General features: G+C 49.4%; 1 protein-coding gene across 9 annotated transcripts in view; it reads left to right on the forward strand.

Moving 5' to 3' along the window:
• Positions 1 to 20152, forward strand: part of LOC132687497 (uncharacterized) — a 73589-nt gene that overhangs the window by 23751 nt on the left and 29686 nt on the right. For 8 of the 9 annotated variants that reach the window (XR_014137155.1, XR_013551903.2, XR_014137153.1 and 5 more), the window contains 4 exons: positions 5883 to 6028; positions 6175 to 6381; positions 8752 to 8908; positions 10223 to 10359. The gene's annotated coding sequence lies outside the window, so the exon portion shown is untranslated. The remainder of the gene's footprint in view (positions 1 to 5882; positions 6029 to 6174; positions 6382 to 8751; positions 8909 to 10222; positions 10360 to 20152) is intronic. The other variant, XR_014137158.1, reaches the window with a different exon arrangement.

Raw genomic sequence — 20152 nt, forward strand, 5'->3', positions numbered from 1 at the left:
TGCCCCGCGGCCTGCTTTCGGCTCCCCTCCCGCCTCCCTTCCATCTGTCCGTCCATCCGGCATATTCTGGGTTCGCACGTGTGTGGCTGACTCACGGGGGAGCAGGGAGCCCATCCTCTGGAGTGGGAAGGCAGACTTTATTTCTGTTCAGAGCTGTCTCGGGTTGGCGCTGGGAGAGCTGCCAAACCCAGCTGACACATTTCCCCCGGCCAAAGCTGCCGAGTGGGTGGGCAGCCCCGGGGGACCCCGGGGGGCCGTGACACCAGCTCCTCAGATGAGTCTCAGCACCCGGGGGAGAGCAGGCATGCCTGCTTCATCTGCCTTAGCTACAATCTCTTTCCCTCAGGGGATTTACTGGTTCCAGTTGCTACACTGTCTTTCTCACTTCCTCTCTGCTCTGGTCTGGAGCCAAAAGAAACCACAAGAAACCATTTGATCCAGGCTCTCCTTTAGGCAACCAAGGTAATCCTGGTTGTTCCCATTTTACAGATGCAGTAAGTGAAGCTAGCTGTGGCTCCTAATTGAATTGTCCTCTTTCCAACAGCCCTGTGATTTCCTAAATGTCCCTGATGGTAAGAGTCACCTAGGGGTGCTTGTCAACTACCTAGATCCCGAGTCCTCTGCTCTGGAAATTCCAAAGCAGGAGGTGAGAGCTGGGGTCCAGGAGTGTGCCTGTTAACAGGGTGATTCTCTCATCACCAGGGACCCCTGTTGGGTGTGGGGATTCTCCCCCACTTCAGGTGCAAGACCTGGGCCGGCTCTGTCTCAGCTATGCCCAAAATGGTAGTAATTGCCCCCCTGAAACTTGGATGAGTCTTGTGGGTTTAGCTGCTCACTTGGCAACATTTCCCTCCCCGCCCAATTTCAGGAAATCAGGAAGGGACTCGTAGGACGGTGTGGGTGATACCTCTGTCCTCTCTGGCCAGTTCTGCTGTGTCCTCCAGAGGAGGTTTTCGAGGGTCATTGGAGATCTCCCAAGTGTCCTCAGATAGAGGATACCTTATCCCCACCTCAGCCAACCTTCCCGATACCGAGGGATTCCCTACTTGCTAGAGGTCCCTGGTCCATTTGTTTCTGGACTGGGCAGGAAAAGCCAAAAGACATTGGAGGGAGGAGTTTGTTTCAAGGTGTGATGGGTTTAAAATATGAATGGGAATTAGAGATGGAGCCTGGTTCCCCGTTCCTTGAGTGTGGATGGACTTAGTGACTTCTTTCTAATGCATAGAATAAAGTGGAAAAGGCGATATTCAACTTCTGAAACTAGGTCACAAAAAGGACTGCGCCTGCCTTCTCTTTCTTGGATTACTGTGTGGAGGAAAGCCAGCCGCCAGGTTGTAAGGACGCTCAAGAAGGCCAGTGGAGGGTCGCCTGGGTGGCTCAGTCGGTTAAGCGTCTGACTTCGGCTTAAGTCATGATCTCATGACTGGTGAGTTTGACCCCGCGTCAGGCTCCGTGCTGACAGCCTGGAGCCTGCTTCGGGTTCTGTGTCTCCCTCTCTTTCTAACCCTCCCCCACTTGTACTCTGTTTCCCTCCTTCTCTCTCTCTCTCTCTCTTGAAAATAAATAATAAACATTTAAAAAAAAAAAGAAACCCAATGAAGAGATATATCCATTTCCTGTACAGAGTTCCTAAAACCCTTGTAATTTTTTTTTTGAGGTGGGGAGGGGGCAGAGAGAGAGGAAGAGAGAGAATCTTAAGCAATTTTCACACCCAGCATAGAGCCTTACTCAGGGCTTGATCTCATGACTTGATCTCATGAGATCGTGACCTGAGCTGAAATCAAGAGTTGAACACTTAACGGAGCCACTCAAGTGCCCCTAACCCTTGTAATTTCTTTTAAAAATCATTTATTTATTTTGAGAGAGAGAGAGAGAGAGAGAGAGAGCATGAATGAGGGAGGGGCAGAGAGAGAAGGAGAGAAAATCCCAAGCAGGCTCTACGCTGTCAGTGCAGAGCCTGATTTAGAGCTTGACCCCACAACTGTGAGATCATGAGCTGAGCTGAAATCAAGGGTTGGTCACTTAACCAACTGAGCCACCCAGGAGCCTCAACCCTTGTAGTTTTTTAGGTGGTAAGAGCACTAGGAGCATTTTTGGTTCTAATATTTGGTCTTCGTCCCTGGTTCCTGACACAGAGCTGCTAAATCTCTTGGAATTTCCCGGGTGGGGGCGCCTGGGTGGCGCAGTCGGTTAAGCGTCCGACTTCAGCCAGGTCACGATCTCACGGTCCGTGAGTTCGAGCCCCGCGTCAGGCTCTGAGCCCCGCGTCAGGCGCTGGGCTGATGGCTCGGAGCCTGGAGCCTGTTTCCGATTCTGTGTCTCCCTCTCTCTCTCTGCCCCTCCCCCGTTCATGCTCTGTCTCTCTCTGTCCCAAAAATAAATAAAAAACGTTGGAAAAAAAAAAAAATTTAAAAAAAAAAAAAAAAAAAAAAAAAAAAGGAATTTCCCGGGTGACAGGACTGTCTTTTGTTTTAATGAAGTGACTCTTGGTAGGGCTCCTGGATGGTTTTAGGATGGGAGCCGGTCACCAGAAAGACTAAACCATGATTTGGAGCTTGCAACTTTCAGCTCTGCCTCCATCCTCTCGGAAGGGAAGAGGAACACATTGACTCGATGATTGGTCATGCCTATGCAATGGAGACTCCATAAAAGTCCCCAAAGCATGGGGTTCAGAGAGCTTCCAGATTGGTGCATACAATCCATGTGCCAGGAGGGTGGTGTACCCCATCTCCATGGGGACAGAAACTCTTGTGCTCCAGATTCTTCTGGACCTCACCCTATATACCTCTGCTTCTACCTGTCCATCTGTATCCTTTATATTATCTTTTATTATATAACAAATGGGTAAACCTAAGTGTTACCCTGAGTTATGTGGGCCATTCTAGCAAATTATTGAACCAAAGAAGGTGATCGTGGGAACACCAATTCATGGCCAGTTGGTCAGAACTGTAGTGACAACCTGGGACTTACAATTGGCATCTGGAGTGGTAGTGGGGGGGAGCAGTCTTGTGGGACTGAGCCCTCAACCTGTGGGATCTGAGGCCACCTCCAGGTAGACAGTGTCAGAACTGAGTTAAAGTGTAGGACTCTCGCTGGTGTTGGAGAATTGCCTGATGTGTGGAAAATAATTCCCACCCAGGAGTGAAGTGTGGTCATGTGAGAGCAAGGGAGAAGCTCAGGAGTGTTTTCGATACAGTTGTTTTGAGCTACTAAGTTTCATGTGATTTTTAAAAACACATCAATAGACAACTGCAGGAAGCTTCTTGTAAGCCCCACCCTCTTCCTGAAGAACCCGGTGGGCTCCTTGGTACTTGTGAGGAGGCGAGCCTCCTCCTGCCATTCAAGACCATCAAATTCTACGGCACCCTCCCAACCAGCCTCTCTCCGAGTGGTTTGAGTCTAGGCTTCTCAGGCCTCCTCGGGAGGAACCCCCCTCTGTAGACACCCTCACTCCCCTGCGCCCATCTCTCACAGTAGGAGTACCGGAAAGGCAGATGGATGGGGTGTCTGCACAGCTTGAGGGGCAAGGTGTGGGGACAGGCAGATAGGGCAAGCCCCAGGAAGGACAGATGGACAAGCATCCAGCTCTCCCCTTTCCTGAATGGCCACAGGAGGAATGAGGTCGCTGCCCCATGCCTCTCGCAGAGATGCTGAGAGTGTGAATGAGAACAGCTTGTGAGGGGCTCTGACGAAGCGGCCTGGTGAGGAGACCTTTTGTAACCTTCCGGAGCTGGCATTGAACCAGAGGACACATCACATGACCCAAGTTACTATGCCCTTTGAGCTTTCTTGGCTCACATCCCAAATGTTCTTACACTCTGCAGGGGCTCTTTAATCTGGTGAGGGATATGGATGTGTCTGGGGAGGGCGTGAAGGTTCTGAGATGCAGCGGGTGGGTTAAACCTCACGGGTATGTGCCCCTGTACCATTTCCCCCCTAGAATGTCTACAGCTCCTGAAAGGGGACTGGGACCCAGAAAAGGGTCTAACTTGGTACTGGGCTATCCAGACTGGCCCCACATTGATGTTTACTCCCAGCAAATCTGGTTCTGTGTTTAAGGGCTGTCGGCATTCACCCTGTACTGCCCTCTTCACTCTGCAACCCTAATACCCAACCTGCTTCGGGAGGTTTGAGATCAAACCGGCCAAGCAGGTGCACCCTCTGTCCTTCTCTTCCTCCCAGGCAGACCTCGGTTTCCTTGTACCTAAAAGTGGACCAGCCTTATGTTACAGCCACAGCCCAGGCTGCAGGTAATGTCCCCAGCAACAGGGAAATCCTCTGCTCCCTGCATATATCCTGCATCTCGGCAGCCCCTTCTCGGGGATTTTGTTTACATTTTAATTTAACTGCACGGGCTTCTGCTCGTATAGGAGTTTTCGTATTTCTTGGACCTGAACGCGATTTTCTAACGTGACCTACCAACAGCGTTGTTCACCTGCTAATGGCAGTGATCATGGCAAAACGGCTTCTGTCTTGGTCTTGTCTACATTCCTCCTCAATCCTTGTAATCCTGAAAGCTGATCTCACTACGCTCATGCAAACCAAGAGCAGCGAAGAGGGAGGTTTCCGCAAGGGTTGTTTACCTTGTTTCGTTTACCTTGTTTCGTTTTGTCTTGTTTACATTGTAATAAGTTCCTGAAAGTGTCTGTGAAAACCAAATGTACCAAAGTTGGGCCATGGCCTTATGTTATACAAGAGGCAGTGTGCCCTACCGGTTAAGTGCATAGCCATAGATCTCGGTGCCATGGGCATAGACCTGCTGCTTGCCATGGCCGAGAGAACTCTCTGCGCTTCAGTTTTCTGAAAACGGGAATGTTTATAGTAACTACCTTGCAGGGTTCTTGTGCAAATTAAGTGAATTAATGTATTGAAAGCACTAGAACAGGGTCTCTTATCCATGGTATGAGTTAGCAATTATTGTCGTATGTCCTAGGGTGGGTTCTACACTCAGCTGAAAAAAAGATTGGTGCCCTAGAGAGAGAGAGAGGGAGAGAGAGAATCCCAAGCAGGCTCCACGCTCTCAGCGCAAAGCTCGAAGCGGGGCTCCATCTCATGAACCATGAGGTCATGACCTGAGCTGAAATCAAGAGTCCGACGCTTACCTGGCTGAGCCACCCTAGCGTCCCACCGACGATCTATTTCTGAGGCTTCGTTTTCTATCTCTCACAAGCGAATCCAGTCGGCCAGCTCCAGACCGATGCACACTCAGCGAAAGCTAAAGGTTTTGCGGCTTTCAGCCACCTGATGACTTTTGTTTTAGTTCCAATTGTATCAAGTTTGTGAAACCTCTGTTTGTTACTACTAAAACTTGCACTTTTATTCTCCTGTTTTTGCTCATTCTTTGTACCAACGAACACAACAACATATTCAATTACGCCAGCACGGCGTATGGCACGGGCCAAATGGAGTGGCAGCGCTTCCAAAAGGGGACTTGTGTCACCTTTTGATATGTCAGTATGTTTGCTGGTGGATGTACAAAAGCTGGAGTTTGGTGAAGGGAAACCAATTTAGGAATGTTGAAGTCCACTATGACGGTGACAATGGTTCAGAAGCCAAGGACCATTGAGGCTGGGACATATGGCTGGGTTTGGGTCATGATCTACTTGTTGAAAGGACAGTTGTGACCATGAAGTTGGAGACAGTCATCCTTCGCCTGAAAAGCAGACCCATTCCGAGAGAGCTGGCTATAAAGCAACCATTCATAAGGCGAATCATGTTTTTGTTTGTTTGTTTAAATTCCATTGTGAAGTTAAGCTGGTCTTCTATAGGAAAATGGGTGGCTTTGACGAGTTTGGTGATGGGGCCAGGTCTATGTCATGCTGGGATTGTAGGGTCAGAGAGATTTAAGAATACTTTTAATAATTATCTGTTCCTTCCTGTAGCAGAAGCTTAAATGGAATCGTGAGTTCTGCCATGTACTCTGCTTCAGAAGTTCCGGGGAGCAGAGGACACTCGAGGTCGCATCCTCAGTGTGGCCTGGATCCTTCTCCCCTTTTGTTCTCCTGGAGAACGTCTTGCAGTATAGCTGGTAACTCACTAACATCTCCATTTCTTTAGCCCACATTTCTTTGTTTCGTTTTGCGATTGGGGTGAGTGAGACAGCGTTGGAATTCGTCACTCTCCTTACAGTTGGGGTTTATGTAATCTCGGTATTCTCCTTACTTTGGCGGCTAGATCCTGGATGTCGGAGAGGTCACATGTGACTCTGAGCAGTATGTCTGGCGTGGAGGCGTAAGAGAGGCCTGATGCCCACGGAGGATTTCACGTGTTAACAGGATGGCCCTGTATACAGAAGCAACCAAGGGCCCCAGCACAGGGACACCATCACCGGATAGCACCTCATAAGGACAAGACACTGAATTTCTCCTTTGCCCTCTCGTGGTAAGGCCCTCGACTTCTTAATTCTGGGTAGTGACCAAGCTTCTACAGGTCAGCTTGGCTGCCATTGTTCCTGTATGATTCTGGAGACTCCAAGAGGTTCTGGAGACAGAGGAGAGCCCAGTCTTATGGTCCTGGCCAGGTCACGATTTCCTCATTGACCTGTCATCATTATGCTTCCCCGGCCCAGAGGACCTCACAGTCTCATCCAGTCTTTGGGTTAGGTAGTTCCGGGAGCTCATGCCTAGCTCCTCTCTGCCGGCCTCGGGTACAGTTGTCATAGTTGACAGAGCAGGATGCCTGTCACAGTCCCCTGGTGGGGATGGGCACTCAATATGTGCTGTGCTTCCCTTTGAAAGCACCTTAACTCAAGAATTCTAGAAAACAAGCCATTGCCTACCGTTATCAATCCTGGAAGCTCCTATTTTCGTCAAGTTAATTTACTTCAAAGAAGGTGTGATAAAATTGCTCAGACCCACTCAGAGATCCATTATAAGGGGGTCTGGCATCGAAGAAATTTTTTTATTTTCCTGATTATAAAAGCAATACGTGCTCATTCCAAAAACTTAAGAAAATGCAGCAAGATACATAAGAAGAAAGAAAATCTCCCAGAATCTTCTCTCTTAGAAATAACTACTATTAGCATTTAATGTGCCACCCTTTTTTCTGCGCACAGCTATTTATAAAATTCGGCGGGACTTCATACACAGTTTTGCATTTTGCTTCATTTCACTTTGTACAACCAGTGCATTTCCCCATTTCATTATCTATGCTCCAAAAACACCATTTTAATGACTGCATAATATTTCATTGTCTGGTTGTCGCAGAATTTAGTCAGCCAATTCTCCATTTGTAGGCACCCAGGCAGTTTCCCATTTTTCATGATTATAAATGATGCTATGGTGAATATTCTTGTCCAGGAAATCTTTATCTGGGTTTCTGATAGTTTCCTGGGAAGAAATTCCCGGAAGCGAAATCACAGAGTCTCAGCTCTGCTGTGCGGTACCTCTGTCCTCACTTAAAGATGCCCGGGGAGGTGAGTGGCTCCTGTCACCCCCAGTGGGTGGACTTCGCTGCCTTTGAGGCCCGGCCTGCAGGATCTTTGTGAGCGCCAGGGGAAGGTGCAGAAGGGCCCCGCATCCTCCCCGGGGCCATTACCTGAATCCACTCCATGCAAAGCAGGACATCCCCCTGCAGGAATCACTTCGTAATTGACTTAGAGACTAAAGCATATTTAATTAACCATGGAAACCCTCCCAGCCATCTGCCTCTGTTTTTATTTTGAGGAAGAAGGCAGATCTTACTTCCTTCAGCTCCCTCTTTTTGGGGATGGAGCTCATTTCCAGGATCTTGGTTCTTGTGTAGAGCACGGACCTGCTCCACTGGTGGTGGCCCAAAGTGGCAGAACCATGGGTTTAGCCTGAGGTGGCAGGCCGGGTCAGAGGTCATGCAGGCCTCAGGTTTAGCCTGAGGGGGCAAGGCCAAGGCAGCACCTGCTCTGGCAGAGAACTGGACATTTGCCAGTCCCAGCCTCTGCCTCTTGGCTGCTGGCCTAAAATCACAGGCATTCATACTGGAAGGTGCCTTAGAGGAAAAGGCCAAAGCTCTCATTTCTCAGGTGAGGAAACTGAGGGCTGGAGACGCTCAGGGCATGCTCAGGGACACGGAGTCTGAGACTCTGTTTCTTTGCTCCTTTGCTGCACCCTCGAGGGAGGAGGTATGGCTTTGATTTCAGCTACACTCTACGGGCAGGGGACTCAAGGGGGATCCTAAGGGCTATAATGGCCCACAATGTCCAAGCAGTTTAAAATGTGCAAAACGCATTCCCACAGCACGTCTTGCTGGATGGACACTCACCCAGCCCCTGCGGGCAAGGGAGACTGGGGAGGTCATGTGACTTGCCTGCAGACACATGGCTGATGAGCCAGTGTGGAGGCTGATGGAAACACTAAGTGCTTTGATCTGAATTGCTAATATATCCAAATGCCTTTTATTTGCATGGTGTTCCTCAGAGGGCCCTGGCGGTGAGCTCACTGAGGAAGGGTCTGATGGAACATTTGCCCACTTGTCACTCATGACATCACCTCCTCCAGGAAACCTTCCTAGGCTCTCTCCCCCCAGCTACCCGCCCCCCCTCCCACCCCACCCAGGGTGAGTTGGGAGGGAGGACTGGTTCTCTGCCCCTTGGTCACCCCACACATACCCCAATATTCCCTAAGGCTCTAAACTTCACACTGTAACCCCAGCTCTAGCCAAGGACGTGGCTGACACTGGTCGGTCAGTAAATGATATTGAGTTTAATGAGACTCAATATAGACCCAGGTGTGATTGCTCCGGTAGCTTTCCTTCCCCCCTTCCCTTTCACTTTGGCAGGAAGTCATCTGCGATCCCTCCGGGGGTAAGTATTATGCGTGCCCTGAGATGGTCCCTGAGGGCGGCCATATGGACTCGCGTGCTGCCAGGCTGGCTGTGTGCCCCAGATCCTGAGCTGTCGGTGGAGATAGGGGTCGAGCCCAGAGACCCCAGCCAGGTAAAACTACCTTTTGATAGATGTGCTGACGGGCCTGGGAGGGGCACTCGGGAACGTAGGCCACTAGGTGGCCTTGTGCTTTTTGGGCAAGTCATTTCCACCCTCCTCTGGCAATAAGGCAGTTTGACTGGACCCTTCCATCTCTGATGTTGCACATCCCGTGACTCTATAATGACCCCTGTCAGAAGCCATCCTGCGGGATGAGGGCAGGGGCAAAAAGATAGCGAGTCAACTCCAACCAGCGGTCAGGACGCCGGACCTGCTAACCAACTGCAACGCTTCCTACATACCCAAGGCTCAAGTCAAACAGAAAAGCACAAAGCTCCTGGATCCACTTTAACATCCCTGCGAGGCTGAAAATCTCTCTCCTTTTTAAGCTGTAAAAGATGTGCTCCCTGAGACAGATGCCCTCATCTTTAATCATTTTCCACCGTCTCCAGCCACAAGCAGCCTGAAAGGTGATGAATTAGGACTCTGTAGATAGGTTTTCCTCCAGAGCCACATGTTAAACCCAAAGCAGGTCCTGGCTCCGCTGAAATCAGATGAGCCAAGAAAAGCCCTCGGTGGCAGAGCGCTGGGGTCCCCCGACCCGGAGGCACGCGGCAGTCTCCCCCAGCGCCACCTGCCTGGGCGTCTGCGCGCCACCTGGGCTGGCTCTTCTCTGAAATACGGTAAAATGAGGGTGGAGAACTCATTGTTTTCTATCAAGGGCATGGCCCACGGAATGGAAAAATCAATCAGTGGAGGAAGATGAAAGTAACATGCAGCTTCATTCTCTCTCCTTGGGGAGAGAGAAAGAGAAAAGGTTACAGTCATTTGCTTTTACAAATCAGGAATGGGGAGCATGCAACTCTCTCTCTGGCAAACGCACCCCCTAATAAAAACACACTGCGGGTCCATACTGTGGCCAGTTCCTGAGCGAGGCTGAAGGGGAGGGGGACAGAGAGGTTCCAGGAATGGGGGAGGGGGAGAGCCGCTGAGTCAGAAACAGGCGAGGAGGAATAAGGCAAATATCAAAATCAGGGAGAGAGAGAAGATGAAGCAGAGCCACAGTCAAAGAAACAAACCTGCAGACAAAAACGGGGAAGCGTGGCCACGACACAGACACAGACCCTCGATGTGATGAGAGACGGAGATGGAGAAGCCCGAGTGACAGCAAGGAGCACGTGAGGGGTGTGGAGGGAGGCTGAGACTGAGCTCATCCAGGAAAATAGCTATTTGGAGTAAATGACAAGGCCATCAAGGGTTGTTGTTGTTTCCTAAAGAGACAAAGATTACCAGAATTACTTCTTCTTCTTCTTTTTTTTTCTTCAGAATTACTTTGGCATGTGTTTTCATTTCTACCTGAACTTTGAGAAGCACAGACATTCCCCAAAATCCATTTTCCTCGTTTGCTGGGGCAGACGCCGCTCGTTTATGGCCCTGGGAAGGAAGACATCACACCTCAAGTGGTACGTAGACTTTTACGACGAGGCCATCCAAAGCTTTGAGGCACCTTGTGTTTTCATGGTTCTCACCTCTTGACCTAAACGGCCACGTTCAGCTCAACCTGTCCCATCCTTGAAGCAAAGCCTCATGTGTTCAGAGACAACTGATTTGGAATCAGGGACAGTTCAGGGCCAGAGCTGGCCACTCCACTCTGCTGGGGGACAGAGTTTGTTGATGAGTTTGCAAATGAGTAATGAAAACAAGATGGCCGGCGACAGTGTTGAATGAATGAATGAATGAGAGGAATGAGTGCCAGGCATTCTGGCCACATCATACCCAGCAGTAGCTTCCCAAACGTGCCAAATACTCTCACATTTCGCTGCCAAGAACACTGCCTCTTTCCTGCCCTGCTTCTGTCTGGTAAAACCCTTCCCGTCCATTGTTCAGCAATCGATCCATCTGTATTAAGCACCTCTTCTGCGAATCCCCTGTCCATCAACCTCTTACTCCTTTGCAGGTTAATGGCTCCTTCCTTTGGGTTCCTGACACCTGTTGTTGCTCTGCTGTAGGTCTTAGCATTTCCCAGTAGAGCAGGCTTTCTCAACGTTGGCACTGTTCTTTGGGGGGCTGGGTACTGCTTTGCTGTGGGGGGGCTGTCCTGGGTACTGTAGGATATTTGGCAGTGTCCCTCGCCTCTACCCTCTAGAATACAGCAGCCATATCACCCTCAGTTATAACAAATGAAAACATCTCCAGTCATTGCCGAATGTCCTCTGGGGGGTAAAATTGATCCCAAGGACCCTGTATTGGAATGAGGTGTGTTTGGGTATGTCAGCCCTCAGAGAGGGTGCATCCTCTGAACCCTAAGTGGCATAGAGAAGGCACCTGGATCCTGTAGAGGAAGAATCCAGACAGTTGGACTCTGCCCATTGAACCAGCCAGTTGAACATATGCCATGTCGGTCGCTGAAATAAGGACATGTTGGCACGTGAGATCTGTAACCAAATCCATAGGTCTCTATTGTGTCCTGACCTACTGTGACCTGTGGGGGACACGCATGAGGGATATAAAAGGCGTTTTACATCTAAGGCACTTGTGATGATCCAGTTCATCAGAAAAGTCCTGTAGCCACAGGACACTGATGTAGGAATAGCAAGCAGTTTGCAATGAGGTTCTGAAGCAGGTCCCTCTATAAAGGGTGGGGGGGGGGGGCGGTTAGAGCAGGGAAAACCAGAGTGGGCTGCTATTCCTGTGGAGCACTTAGGAGACTACATAGAACCTGACCTGGGCCTTTAAAGATGAGTAAGACTTGAATGAGGACAATGACACTGGGGTAAGTGTGGTGTGGCCTGAGATCCAGTCGGCCAGGCCCGCAAAGTTGGGTCTTGATTCAGAAGGCCAAGTGTTTCCCAGTATGTCCTGAATAGCCTTCATCAGGGTCACTGGGAGCAGTGGTCACAAAGGCAGATTCCTGGGCCTTACAGGCTTAGTGAATCCTTTTTGCTGGGGTGGGCTCAGGACTCTGTATTTTTCACATGCCCCGGGTGATTCTGATGCTTGATGAAGTTTGAGACCTACTTCTGGCAGGGGGCGGGGGGCATTGACCGGTCTTAGTAATAACTTTGGTTTTCCATTGTATGCAGACTGTAGCATTCATATAGTCCAATAGAGGGTTTCAGTACACAGACTGAAACTCCTGGAACCAGAGTGCCAGGGTTCAAATCTTTGTCCTGCCATTTCTACTGTGCCACCTTGGGCAATTTACTTGAAACCTCTGTGCTTTAATCTTCTCATCTATACAGTGGGATTCGCAATGTCCCTGCCTCTTGGGATCTTTGTGAAGACTAAAGAAGTCAATACATATAGATGCACAGCGTGGTGCCTGGCAGGTAGCAAATGCTCATTTGATAATTAGTCATCATCATTATTGTTATTATGTTAGCATGTGATGTTCGCTGAAGGTTTGAAATACGGTCTTTAGAATGTGATCTGTGCTGCTCCCCTCACCTTGCTTTCGGTTACTCCTGAGATTTAGCTGGCCCCTTGCTCCTCCAGACGGAAGCCAGGCCTGATGCTTTCTGAATGAGGGGAGAGGCAGCTGTGGACACAAAGGAGCGTCCTGGCAGGGTCAGGTCCCTCCTGGTCTGCGGCTCTGACAGGAGCTACTTCTTGCCTCCCTAGCTCTGGGGCAGACTTATTGGAGGCCCAGACCTCTTCCTGGCCTTGCCAGATGGCAGTTGTCACTCCCAGCAACCCTGTCCCTGAGGGGTCCTGAGCCAGAGCAGGAAAGAAGGGAGGGCAGAAAATGGCTCCATCTGTATGAAGGGCCATGGCCTTGGCCCTCCTGTTTGTAATAGCACAACTCTGCACCCCGGGGCCTGGAACACGACCCGTCTTCCTCTGAGCCTCAGGATGACCCTATAAAGTGGGTGGGGTGGCCTTACCCATCACATTTAAAAAAAATGTTTATTTAGTTTTGAGAGGATGGGGAGGGGCAGAGAGAGAGGGAGACACAGAAGCAGGCTCCAGGCTCCGAGCTGTCAGCACAGAGCCCGACGCGGGGCTCAAACCCACAAACCACAAGATCATGGCCTGAACCAAAGTCAGATGTTTAACCGACTGGGGTTTAACCCCACCCATCACATTTTTTTTTAAAGTTTATTTATTTTGAGAGAGAGCGAGAGAGAGACTGGCAAAGGGGCAGGGAGAAGGAGAGAGAGAGAATCCCAAGCAGGCTCTGCCCAGACAGTGCAGAGCCTGACCGAGGCGTGAACCCACAAACCATGATATCATGTCCTGAGCTGAAATCAAGGGTCAGCCGCTTAACCGACTGAGCCACCCAGGTGCTCCTGCCCATTACATTTTATTTTATTTTATTTTATTTTATTTTATTTTATTTTATTTTATTTATTATTTTATTTTTATTTATTTTATTATTTTATTTTATTTTATTTATTTTATTTTATTTTAGAGAGAGACAGAGACAGCACGAGGTGGGGAGGGACAAAGAGAGAGAGAGAGAGAGAGAATCCCAAGCAGCCTCTGCCCTGTCAGCACAGAGCCCCACAACGGGGCTGGAACCCACGAGCCTGTGAGATCACGACCTGAGCCGAAACCAAGAGTCGGACGCTTAACCAACTGAGCCACCCAGGCGCCCTTACCCATCACATGCTCAAAATAACAGCTTTCTTGAGCTAAAATCCACATACCTTGCAATTCACCCTGGTGACGTGTGCAGTTCAATGGTTTGTAGTATGTTCACAGAGTAGCACACCCATCCCCACTGGCTAATTTTAGAATATCTCCTCACCCCCCAAAAGAACATTTTCATCACGCTCTTTCCCCTCCTCCCAGCCCCTGGCAACCACTGATCTACTCTCTGTCTCTATGCATTCGCCTATTTTGAACATTTCATATAAATAGATTCATACAATATGTGATCTTTTGTGTCTGGCTTGTCTCACTTTGCATCGTGTTTTCGGGGCCCACCCGTGTTGTAGCAGGTTTTGAGGGCCAAATAATATCCCATCGCACGGGGGTAGCACGGTTTGCTAATCCACCTATCAGGTGAGGGACGCTTGGGTTGTTTCCCCTTTTTGGCCGTTAAGGCTGCTGTGAACATTGGTGTCCAAATCCTTGTACAGATGTATGTTTTCCTTTCTCTGGGGAGACACCTGGGAATAGAATTGCTGGGTCACGTGGCAGCTCTGCGTTTCAACTTCTGAGCAATTGCCAGATTGTTTCCCAAGGTGGCCGCACCATTTCGCGTTCTCACCCAAGCGCGTAAAGGTTGCAATCTCTCCCCATCCTTGCCAACACTTGTTATTATCTGTCTTTTTTATTATAACCATCCTAGTGAGTGTGAATTGGTATCTCATTGGAGGCTCATCTCACTTTATAAATAAGGAAATTAAGTCTCAAAGAGGTGAAGCAGCTTGCCCCAGCACACTCAGATAGCCAGAGAGGAAGCCAAAATTCAAATCAGGCACGTCTCCCTTCCAAATTCCCTTCTTTTTTTTTTTTTTTTCTCTTGTATCAGGCAGCTCTCCAACTGGATGACTTTGGGCCTGGCCCCGTATCTGAGTCCAAGCAGTTCTTGGGATTCACATCGGTCACGGGGCAGGGACGCTCTGGCGGTCAGCTGCTCACTGTTCACGCGCCTGGCCGGCCTACCAGCTGATCCTCATTGAACACCTACCATGGGCCCAGCTCAGGAGATAGAAATAGGTTAAGGAAGAATTGATTTCTCGAGAGCCTTCATCGAATGAAAGATGGATTCTTTGTAGCCTGTAGATTTATTATTTGCCAGCAAATGGCCAAAAGCTGGCTTGAGGGAGAGGCGGGAAAAGGAGAAGAGAGAGGGACCCCTGGCAGGAGGCCTGGAGGATGATGATTTGAGCCAGTTTAAGGACGATTTGGCACGAATGCTGAAGGGCATGGCCAGAAAGAAGAGGGCCAAGTTAGAGAGGGGGATTGGACTACCTTCAAGGATGGGTTTGGGGATGAAGAGGGAGAAAAATTGAGCCTGGCCAGGGTAATGTGCTGTCAGGGGTGCTGGAAATGAGAACCAGTTCAGTCTCCCCTCTGGAAGGCTGGCAGTTTTGGAAAAAGAAATGCTCTGGAGCCGACGGTTTTCCCTGTGACGGTTTCAGCCTGTTTGGGCTTTCACACTTCAGTTTACACCCTCAGCCCCTGCTGTTTGCTCTCTTATTTATTCTTTTTTACAGGAAAAGAAGCCAATGAATTTTTAATCGAATCGAGCTGAGGTATTTGACCAGTGAATCAGAAAGGCTTCTAAGTCTTAGGGTGGTGGTAGTTGAGGGGAGAGGAATTCACTCTCATCTGCCCGGAAGGAGGTTAGGGCTGCAGGGAGTGACGCCCTGGGGGTTCCATCAGGTTGGCACAAGAGTGCGGACCAATCCTGCATCCTTCACGGAAGGATTTCCAAGCTCCCTGGGGGATCGTGTCTCTCAGGGACAACAGCTGACGAAGGTGCTGCTGGTGGATGAAACATCCAGCTGCACAACGTGGAAGGAACTGGAAGGTATTATGCTGAGTGAAATAAGTCCGTCAAGAAAGGACAGGTATCATATGTTTTCACTCCTGTGTGGTCTTGAGAAACTTAACAGAAGGTCATGGGGGAAGGAAAGGGGGAAAAATAGTTACAAAGAGAGAGGGAGGGAGGCAAACCATGAGAGTCTCTTAAATACAGAGAACACACTGAGGGTTGGTGGGGGTGGGGGAGAGGGGAAAGTGGGTGATGGGCATTGAGGAGGGCACTTGTTGCGATGAGCAGTGGGTATTGTATGGAAGCCAATTTGACAATAAATTATATTAAAAAAATAAAAAACAAAAATTTGGAGAAATAAAAAAACAATTAGGACATGGGGGAAAAAAAACAAACCAAAAAACATCCAGCTGCATGCAGACGGTCTAGCCCAGGGGGCGGCAAACTTCCCTGTAAAGGACCAGATAATTTTAGGCTTTGCGGGACACTGTGGTCTCTGTCATCTGTTCCTGTCCTCCTCCCTCCCCTGCCTCTTTTCCTCTTGTCCTCGTCCCTCTCCTTTTTCCATAACCATTTAAAAATATACAAACCATCATTATTAGCTCGTGGACTATACAAGAACAGACTGTGGGCCAGATTTGCCTGTGGGCCACAGTCTGCAACCCCTGGTCTAGAGGTATCTTGGAAACTAGCTTGGATGAATTGCCCAAATTTGGGGGGCTTCATATATTTGTTGAACACCTACTGTGTGCACGCCTCCTATCAGAAAATGTTCATGTTCTTTGCAATGGAAAAAACATGAAGATAAATCAAGAAAGTCAGTTCCAGTTGCTGTGGGTGTGAAAACAATGGGCCGCGAGAGAGAAGGCCTGGGTATCTGGCCTACTTTGGTCGCCAAGGAACCTGTAGAATTACATCTGTAAAAAGGAGGCAGTAATGCGTTCTTTGCAGGATTAAATAAGCTCAGGAATAAAAATTTTGAAAAGTGCTACACAATAGAAGCTATATTTAGAGAGTTGGGAGTTACACATACCTATGAATAATTGATTGACAGTATAAAGCTACGATACTAGAGATGTCACAGGTTAGGAAAGAAAAGAGGTTGACTGAAATGCTGTGAATTGGGACCTACAATTTAGGCATGTATCAATTAAGATTGGGCTTAGCTGCTTCCTACAGGAAACCCAAAGTAATAGAGGCCTAAATAAGTCGTCTCGCTCTCAATTAAAGTGCAAGAAGAAGGCAGTCCAGAACTTGTAGGGCAGTCTTATGGTGTCGAGAACCCAGGATAGATCGTTTGCTCCATTATCCTTGCACGTAGCTTCTGTTCTACAAAGTTACCTTATGGTCCAAAATGGCTGCTAAACCTCCAGCCATTTTATCTGCATTCCAGACATGTGAAAGGAAGAAGGAGCAAAGAAGAAGATGCACACCAGCAGCCTTTCAAGGAAGCTTTTTAGAAGTTGGCTCCAAATACTGTTATTTATACCTAATTGGCTATACCTAGCAGCAAAGGAGGCTGAGAAAGTCAGTCTTTATCCCAAACGGCCATGTGCCCAGCTAAAACGAAGACATTCTGTTTTTAAAGAGGACAATGAACACTGAGATGGGCAACTAGCTATGCGGCTGCAAGTAGCAGATTCCTGGGAAGGATGGATGTCTGGGCGGCTGGATCACAGAGGGCTTCATCAGGGGAATGAGATTGAGCCTGGTCCTGAAGAAATGGACTGAGTTTTAAGTGCTAGACATAAGTGGAGAGGGCGCTCCAGGCAGCGGAATGAATGTAAGCAGAAGGGAACGCACTCAATATGGGGGAAGATAGTGGGCAAGCTACTAGCCAGGAGCACTCCCATAGAGGAGGTTTGAGAATTGGTGCTGGAAAAGATAATTAAAGCTAGCTGTAACCAGTTGGGGTCCCTACACCTTGGGCGCTGTGCGGCTCCTTGGCCACTTTGTGACTCCCCAGCAGCTCCTTCCCTTGTCCTCCCCTCCCTTTGCTATGTCACCCACATGGCGTCTTTTGCCAGGCTGCCGCCCCCTGGGAGGTGGTCCCAGGGCCTCTTGGGTGGACCCCTTCAACACAGCCCTAGTCCGTCCCTTTCCCCTGCATCCACCCAGTCTTTGGCTACACCTGGCATCTTTGCTCCACTAAACTCTGCAAGTGGATATGACTTCCTGCTCAGTGGTGTCTCTTCTTCCATCTGAGGACACAGGCTGAGCCAGTGGTCTCTTGACTTTAGACTTTTTTTGGAGTGAGTTGGGCCCTAGTGTTTGTGTTCTAGCTCTGGGGGCCTGCGGGTCAACATACCTCTCCTTCCAGCTCCAGGGTGAGGTTTTGCTTGGCTTGGGGACATGGAGATGGGCAGGTGCAGGTCACCTCAGTCCTCACCATTAGCTCCGAAGTCCAAAAACTCCCACCTCCCTCCAAGCACCTCAGTCAGTCTCTAGCCTTCTCTTCTGCACGGGCTGAGATGCAAGATGGGACAGGGGCCACACAGCCAGAGTGGGCCCAACCCAAGCAAGTCCTACCCAGATGATCTGGCATCTCCCTTAAGAATGTGTGGGCACTTCACGCCTGAAATTCACAGTTTCGGGACCTCAGGGGAGATTCCACAGCAGCAGGGCAAGTCCTCACAGAATGTTCTGCTCGGTATATTACATTTATTGACCTCTCACCGTCCGTCGGGCACCTTTAGCCCATTATCTGTGAGGTTGTTACGAGTGAAGAAATGGACAGAAGTGAGTGAGGACTGGAATATCCTGGGGGAAAATCACGAAAAGAGAGGTCAGGAAAGAGCTGGGGCCAGATTGCAGAGGCTTTTTATGCCAGGCCCAGAAGCACAGACTTTCTCCTCGGAGCACACTGAAGGATTTTGAGCAGGTTGTGATGTGGTCTCAGTTGTGCTTTTGAAAAGTTGATCTCAAAGTGTGGGATGGATTGGGAAGAGAGGGACAGATGTCTTCCCATTACAGTGTAAGCCCCGGGAAGGGGTGGGGTATGGGGAAGAGAAAGAGGGGGAAGGGGAGGTGGGGGAGAAGGGGGAAGGAGAAGGGGTGAGGGGGAAAGGAGGCAGGGGGCAGGGGAAGAGAGAGGGTTTGGGGGCTCTATTTCTTTCTTCACTTGGAAGCATACAGTTCCTGGGTGCCCAACACATGTGAGAGAGGGTTGGATAAACAATGCAGGACCGTCTGTGGTCCTTGCAGAGGCTCACAAAGCGGAAGGGAAGAGGAAGAAGAATGCCCACGAACATGTGCAAGGCCTCTGGGACTTACAGAGGGCTTTCAGAAGTGTTACCTCGCTGGATTCCTGCACCTGTTCCACGCAGCAAGCAGGACAGATGTTCTCCATTCCACAGATGAGAAAACTGAGGCACCAGCAGATTCACGGGCTCACAGTTATACAGGTGGGTGGGGCAAAGCTGGGACTCAAATCCAGTGCTGTTTCTGTTACCTCAGGAGCATACAAGAAAGGTACCCGGAGCTCTGGGGGAGGTGCTGTTGGGCAGAATAGGGTTCTAAGGACTGGGTTCTGGAGTCAGACTGCCTGGCCCCATTTCCAACTAGCTGTGTGAACCCAGGGCAAGTCTCTTAACTTCTCTGTGCTGTAGTGCCTTCATCTGTAAAATGGGAGAACTGGTGCCTATATCCTAGAGGTGCTTGAGGCTCACTCAAGATACTGTGGGCGTGTAAAGTGCTCAGCACAGGCCTGGCCCAAAGTAAACTCTCTGTAAGTGATTCTACCATTATTATTAGATTTCAAGGTGGGTGGAACAGGGAGGACACCCCAGGCAGAACCAATGAGCCACTTCAGGGGGATATGGCAGGGGCCCAGGCCACCCTAGGACCTTCTTTCCATGTCCAGACCCCCTATAGTACCCTGTACTTCACCTTTGCTTCCTCTCCTGCATTTTCCTCCCATCTTCCTCTTCCCCTCCCTTTCCTTGTCCCATCCGTCTTCCCCTCTCCTCCCTGATGCTCCTTGCTGTTATGCTGGAAGCCCTGGGTGCTAAAGACTTTGCTTGCACCTCCCCATTCTCTTCATGTGACTGTGGGCCAAGAGCCAGCCTTCCAAATTGCTTTGACATCCACTGAGGAGCATGTTCCAAAAATATCAGCTGTTTACCAGGTCTGCTAAAGGACATGGCCAGGGCATCTGGCTTTTCCTGGGGGAGAGAGGTTTCTGTAGACAAATGTCTCCCTTTTCCTTATACTATTTCTCCTGATCCTTAGTCCAAATGGTCTCTTTTTATTAAAAGGAGACACACACACACACATGCGTGGGTACGCATGTGCACGTGCGCGCACACACACACACACACCCACACACACATAGAGACAGAGAGAAGAGAATATTATTACAATCTGCCCTCTGGTTTCATGGAAGGAGAGAAGAAGGGAGAACAGGCTCTGTGGTTATCACAGCCATTAGTGGGAGATTATTTGTTCATCAGCCTATAAAAAGTTCCTAGCCTTGGCCAAGGTAATTACCAGCCTAGGTGGTTGGCCACACTGGGGCACAGGGGAGGTGAGGCTGTCATTTCCAATTTACCAGCCTCCATTTGCTGCTTGGTCAAGGGGTTCAAATGAAAAGGTTAATTAAGAATCAGGCAATTTGCTCATCGGGTTAAATCATGTACACACAGCACAAAGGCCATGTCTACCCATAACTGCTTTGAAAAACCAATTCTATTCTGCATGCATTTATTGACATACCACACCTCATCTCTCACTTTCACCTCCTCCACCCCGCCCCCAATACATTCCCATCTTTTCTGGAACATGAGTGTACTAGGCTTTGTTCCTTATAG

The sequence above is a fragment of the Panthera onca genome, assembly GCF_046562875.1.
Source record: "Panthera onca isolate mPanOnc1 chromosome E1 unlocalized genomic scaffold, mPanOnc1 haplotype 2 h2.Chr16_ul_2, whole genome shotgun sequence".
Classification (NCBI taxonomy): domain Eukaryota; kingdom Metazoa; phylum Chordata; class Mammalia; order Carnivora; family Felidae; genus Panthera; species Panthera onca.